This window comes from Gossypium arboreum, chromosome 10 (assembly GCF_025698485.1).
Source record: "Gossypium arboreum isolate Shixiya-1 chromosome 10, ASM2569848v2, whole genome shotgun sequence".
Taxonomy (NCBI): Eukaryota; Viridiplantae; Streptophyta; class Magnoliopsida; order Malvales; family Malvaceae; genus Gossypium; species Gossypium arboreum.
The window spans coordinates 104773303-104780437 of record NC_069079.1 but is presented as its reverse complement, the minus strand read 5'-3'; the positions used below and the strand labels follow the sequence as shown (position 1 = coordinate 104780437).

At 30.5% G+C, this 7135-nt stretch overlaps 1 non-coding gene across 1 annotated transcript; it reads left to right on the top strand.

Annotated features, from left to right (window-relative positions):
* The first annotated feature begins 6720 nt into the window (after positions 1 to 6720).
* On the top strand, positions 6721 to 6827 carry LOC128283028 (small nucleolar RNA R71). Its single transcript, XR_008273373.1, has one exon. It is a non-coding gene; the product is annotated as a small nucleolar RNA R71 (small nucleolar RNA).
* Positions 6828 to 7135: the final 308 nt, after the last annotated feature.

Here is a 7135-nt window from a genome sequence, read left to right as displayed (position 1 = left end):
ATCACAACCAAGATAATGTTTTGGAAAAAATTAAAACTCTATTTTCCCTAAATTTATTTTCAGCTGCATTTTTCAAACTCGGTTTTTCCAACTTCTAAATCAACCCCAAAACACAATTTTCAACCAATAAATTAATAAAAATTAGAAATAAGAAAATTAAATTTTACCTCAAAATTGCTTGAAAATGATGAAAATTGGAAGCAAACTTGTTGAATCCTTATATAAAGTGGTAATGTTGGTTGTTTTGTGTTAATATTTTAAAGAAAAAGTGAAGAAATTGAAGATTTTGGATGGTAGGGTCGAGAGGTTTTAAAAAAGGGGAAAAATTAGGGGTTTTCTTAATCTGTTTGAAAAAATATTGCAGGAATCTTTAAAACCCAGCCTGCAACTTGAATTTTAAGTTCTAATACATTTTAAGGGCCAGTTCTTCATTGCTTTTCAAAAGCACTTCTGGCTTCAAAAGCACTTCTGGAAGAAAAGTCATGCGAACAATGTTCGCTTGGTGAAATTTTAGCTTTTCGAGTGCTTTTCAAAAGCACTTCAAAAGGAGAAGCTAAAATTTTAGCTTTTCCTCTCCCAAAAGCACTTTTAGTGATTAATTACTTTTCACCCTCCAATAATATAGTACTTTCCGTTTTTTTCTTGATACTTAATTACAAATATGTTAAAATCATTAATTAAAAATAAAAAATATTTTTAAAATACTAATTACAAATATTTAATAGTTATATTTAAATATTTAAAATATAGTTTATATATTCTAATTAAATTTTATAAATAATTAATATTTATTGCTTAAAATATTTAAAATTTATATTTTATATATTAAAATATTAACAAGAAATTATAATAAATTTTTATATTCTTACTAAAATATAATAATATTAACTAATTTAAATATTATTTAAATGCATATTTGTTACTTGATAATAACATGTCTAAAATGGACATTTTATTTCTCAAAAGCACTTTTTGACAGCAATGCTAAACACTCAAATTTTAAACCGAACTTTTCAAAAGCACTTCTCAAAAGCACTTTTCCACAGCACTTCTCAAAAGCACTTTTCAAAAGCAATGAAGAACTGGCCCTAAATTAACTTAGAATGACTTTTTAGCAAATTCTAATGATTTCATATGCTTAAATATGTCAAATTTAAGTATGATGCATATGAAACATAAAAAATTATAAAGCGTGCAAAAATTGAATATTAACATCTAGCAAAGTCTAGTTTAGCATATTCAAAGGCATTCAACAATCATGTAAATTAAGCCAAATAAGTCAAAAATAGACTAGTCATACAATATCAACTCCCCCTAGCTAATTTCATATGAGAGCCATTGAAATGATTTGTTCATGCTTTTTCAAAAAAAATTAAGTCATAAAATATTTTGAAAACAACTAAGTGCATAAATTTATGTGAACACAAAATCAAGACAAGGTAGTGATACCTAGTTCTTTCTTAAGTGTCCAAAATTTTTCTTTATCTAATAGTTTTGTAAAAATGTTAGCTAATTGATGCAAAGTGTCTACATACTCTAGAACAATATTACCTATTTGGACATGATCTCTAATTAAATGATGTCTTATTTCAATGTGTTTAGTCCTAGAAAGTTGGATGGGATCTTTAGTGAGACAAATAACACTAGCATTGTCACACTTGATAAGAATAGTATCTATATCAATTCCGTAGTCCTTAAATTGTTGTTTCATCGATAAAACTTGAGCACAACAACTGCTGACAGAAATGCATTCCGTTTCAGTGGTGGACAATGCAACCCTATTTTGTTTCTTTGAAACTATGAAATTAACATATTGCCTAAGAATTAACAAGTATAGGAGATGCTCTTCCTATTTAGTTTGCAACCTCCAAAATCCGCATCCAAGAAAGAATACAAGCTAAATGAAGAGTTTTTAAAATATTAAAGGCCTAAATTAGGAGTGTCTCTAAGGTACCTAAAAATTCTCTTAATGGCTTGTAAATGTGATTTCTCAGGGCATGATTGATATCTATGACACAGGCAAACACTAAACATAACATCTGGTTTACTTGCGGTAAGATAAAGGAAAGAACCAATCACGGACCTATATAATTTAATATCTACACATTTACCTTCTTCATCTTTGTCAAGCTTTGTAAAATGGCTCATAAGTGTAGCTTGTGGCTTGAGATTGTCCATCCCAAACTTCTTGAGCATTTCCCTTGTGTACTTAGCTTGATTGATGAAGAAGCCATCCTTCATTTGCTTGATTTGGAGTCCCAAAAAGAAGTTTAGCTATCCCATCATGCTCATCTCAAATTCACCTTGCATTAGTTTGGAAAATTCTTGATAAAGATCATTAATAGCACCAAAAATAATATCATCAACATAAATATGTACCACTAATAAATCTATTTTTTCTTTTGATAAAAAGTGTTGTATCAACCTTTCCTTTACAAAAACCTTTTTCAATAAGAAAGTTTCATAGCCTTTCATACCTAGGAGCTTGTTTCAAACCATATAATGCTTTCGAAAGTTTGAAAACATGATTTGAAAATTTTGGATCTTCAAAATTGGGTGGTTGTTCAACATACACTTCTTCATTTATAAAACCATTTAGAAAAGAACTTTTCACATCCATTTGATATAATTTAAAATCATTAAAACATGCAAAACCTAATAGCATTCTATTGCGCTCCATTCTAACTATGGAAGGATACGTTTCATTATATTCTATTCCTTCCTCTTGAGTGTAACCTTGAGCAACAAGCCAAGCCTTGTTTCTCACTATGTTACCACTCTCATCTAGCTTATTCCTAAAAACCCACTTAGTACCTATAGTAAATTTTTCACATGGTCTTTCTACAAAGGTCCATACATTGCTTCTTTCAAATTGATTATAGTAAATTTTTCACATGGTCTTTCTACAAGGGTCCATACATTGCTTCTATCAAATTGATTTAATTCCTCTTGCATAGCCGATATCCAATATTCATCATTTAATGCTTCTTTGATACTTTTAGGCTCAATGTATGAGATAAATGCGACATAATTACATCTATTTCTAAGAGAAGATCTAGTAGTTGCCTATTTGGATGGATCTCCCAAAATATTGCCGTCCTTCACATAGTTGTACTCTTTTAGATGATTGACTTCCCTTTCCTCTATGGTAAACTCATTTAGAGCTTCTTGTGTTTGTTCTTGAATCTTGTCATTTGATGAATGATCAACTTTATCATCATTATTTAATATTCCTACATCATCATCATCAACACAAGTATCCTTTCTAAGAAGAGGGTTAGCATAATTGAAAACATGTATTGAGTTTTCAACTACTAAAGTTCTTTTATTAAATACTCTATAAGCTTTAGAATTTAAAGAATAACCAAGAAAAATTCATTCATCACGTTTTGCATCAAATTTACCAAAATTGTCTTTGACATTATTTAAAAAAAAACAATTGCATCCAAAAGGATGAAAATAACTAATGTTATTTTTTTTTGTTTTTGAAGAGTTCATATGAAGTTTCTTTAAAATAGGCCTAATCATTACTCTATTAACAATATATCAAGCGGTGTTTATGGCTTCTGCCTAAAATTATTTTAATAAATTATTTTCACAAAGTATGGTTTTAGCCATTTCTTCTAAAGTTTGATTTTTTTCTCTCAAAAACTCTATTTTGTTGAAGGACATGTTGAAAAATTATGGCTAATTCCATTAGAGTTGCAAAAATTTTCAAAACCATGATTTTGAAATTTGGTTCTATGGTCACTTCTAACTAGTGATAGACTAACCTTTTTCATTTTGATTAAATTTGAAAATGTGATGAATTTTTCTGAAGCTTCATATTTAGTACTTAAGAAAAGAACCCAAGTAAATCTAGAATAATTATCTACAAGCACAAAAGCATATTGTTTTCCACCCAAGCTAGTAGTCCTAATTGGTCCAAAAAGATCAATGTGAATTAATTGAAGAACTCTATTAGTAGATACATCATTTTTAGGTTTAAAGGAATCTTTCTTACGTTTGCCTTTAACATACACATCACAAACTTTATCTAAATCAAAATCAATTTTTGTCAAACCTCTTACTAAGTCATTTTTGGCTAGTTTATGCAATATGTTCATACTAGCGTGTACTAGTTTTCTATGCCACAATAACAAATTGTTTTCATTTTTAGCAGTAAGTCATATGTTTGAATCATGCATGTCTTCTAAATGTACCATTTAAATATTTCCTATCCTATGTCCTACAAGTATAATCTTATTAGACTCAATGTAAATTACTTTACAACCATTAGACTAAAAAATCACATTGAGACTTTTATCACACAATTGACTAATACTTAATAGATAATGTTTAAGACTATTGACATACAAAACATTTTCAATAAAGATTGAAGAGTTTTTACCAATAGAGTCAATTCCTTTTATTTGTCTTTCGGAGTTGTCACCAAATGTAACTTCTCTTCCACTTTTTGGCTTCAATTAGATAAAATTTCTCTTGTCACCGATCATGTGCCTTGAGCATCCACTATTAATATACCATGAGTTCTTACTTGAATTGTACAACTTAAAGCAATGTTCATTTTCCTACAAATATAAAAATAATTTTTGATTTTTGGTACCCAAATTATTTTGGATCCATAAGTATTAGTTACCAAGATTTTAGTGCCTTTAGGTATCCATTTAGAAAGGATATCCTTATCTTTAGTAGTAATGAGTCTTGTAGGGACACATATACTTCTAACTAATTTTCCCTTATAAGTTTTTAAAATACCTCAATGTTTATAATGATTAAAGTTATTTTTAACAAAGTTTTGTTTGAAGTTTTCTCCTTTTTCAAACCTTTTTACTTTTGTTCAATTTTTGTTTCAAGTCAGTGAGCAACTTTGGTATCAATATAGAAAAGGGTATCAATAAAAATCATATAGGTATCGATACTTTTTGAAAAATACGGATACTTCTTGTAGGGAGCAATTTTTCAATCTATTTAAAAATGTTTCAATTGAGTTAAAGAGTGTAAGACCATTTTTGAACTTTGTCCAAAATTTTCTAAGTGTTCAAAATATTTTCTAAGAGGTTTGGAAGTCTTGAAATAATTTTTTTGCTTTGAATTTTATAATTTCTTTGATAAAAAAGAAACTTTGTTCAAAAATATTTTTGCTTGTTATATCAAAACAATTTATCAAATAAAGCTAGTTTAACACTATTAAACTCATAGCTTACCCTTCCATTGATCTCCTCCAGTGCCTACCTCCTAACCCTGCTGCATATACCCTTACTCAAATTAACTTTCAACTCTTCCTTGGCTAGTTTCTGCATCTCAGTTCACTTTAGCTTTGGAATCACTCTAATTTTACTTAATAAATGTTCCCTCAACAAACTTGTAAGATGCCCTTTTTTTTTAAAAGTTATTGAACACTCTGGGTTTCTATAAAGGTTTTATCTTGTAAAACCCATCATTATTATCTACAAAAGCATATATTCTAAAAGGGCACCCATCTTCTCTACACCTAGCCCTAGTCCTCCTCTTTTCATTCCTAATATAGATAATATCAAACCTTTTTTTACTGCATACTTTGCTAAAGCAGTCTTGAATTCTTCTGGTCCCCTAAACACGATACCAAGCTCTAAATATGAGATTTGGTTATTAGGATCGAAGCATACATATCGGCTTTTCCTACAGACCATATCACCATCTAAATCACTTCCATAATACCCTATATCTAATGAATCAACATAATCTATTCCCCTACCTGATGGATCTAAAACCTCGCCACTTTTCTCTCCCATTTAATTACCTTCACTTACCTTTAGACCCTCACTATTAACCTTATTTGCTACTTCAGTTGGGCTTTTTTTCTTGCCTTTATAAATTTTATAACAAGTTTTGATATTTCTCACTCCTTCATCCTTAGATTCTGCCCCTAAAACCCCTTCACTGCCCAATGAGCTTTCTGTATCACTAGTCCCACTACTTTTAGAACTTTCCCCACTCTAAACACAATTCTCGGTATCACTTGGCAATGCCCCTTGTGTTCTCGAATTTAAAGTATTCGTTATTTTCTTCACTTGATCTTCAACCTGACTCTGAATTACAGCATCATTCTTGGTCATATATTCCTTCAGCAAAGCTTCAATAAATGATGATGATGATGATGATGAAACTGATATCTGACCTTGCTAGACATTTTGCCTTGGGATAGGTTGATTATAACCAGGTGGTGCATTGATGGCATTCTGTCTTGCCGTATTGGTAAAATTCCCCATACTTTGATTACTTCAACTAAAGTTCAGATGTTTCTTCCACCTAGGATTATACATGTTGGAATATAGGTTATTGTTCCGGTTGAAATTACCCATGTAGCACACGGATGCTAGGTTTTATGGGCATTCATCAAACGCATGGTTTTCACCACAATAAACACACGACAATTTGACTGATTTCATCTCCTGGACTGTAATAGGCCTCTTCATTATTTTAATCATGTTAGCTAAAGAAGATACTTAGGCTGTCAACAAAGTAATTGCATCCAGCTTCATATTAGCAACAACTCTCTTCCCTGTCCCAACTCTTGTAGTAGGATATTGATAATCATTATTGGTAATCTTTTCCAAAATCTCATATACTTCATTATAAGATTTATCCAGTAAAGTACCATTGGCAGAAGCATCAATTACCATCCTCGTATGTGCATTCAGGCCATTATAGAATATTTCCATCTAAGTCTAGTGTTGAAATCCATGTATCGGACATTTTCGATTTAAGTCTTTAAATCATTCTCAAGCTTCATATAGTGTTTCATCCTCAAATTGCCAAAAAGATGTGATCTCATTTCTAAGCTTGGCATTCATATTTGAGGGTTTATACTGTAGAAAAAACCTCTAGCAAAGATCATTCCATGATGCCACTGTCCCCAATGGAAAAATATTCAACCATGCTTTCGCATAATCTCTTAAAGAATATGGAAACAATTTAAGCTATAAGGCGTCTTCAGGCACACTTTGTTGTCTAAAAGAGTCAGAAACCTCTAGAAAAAGTCATAAATGCAGTCTTGGATCTTCAGTGGGTAATCCACTGAACTATCTTACTGTTTGCAACATCTGAAACATTATCAGTTTCAGCTCAAACTGTTGAGCCTGTATTTGTGTTT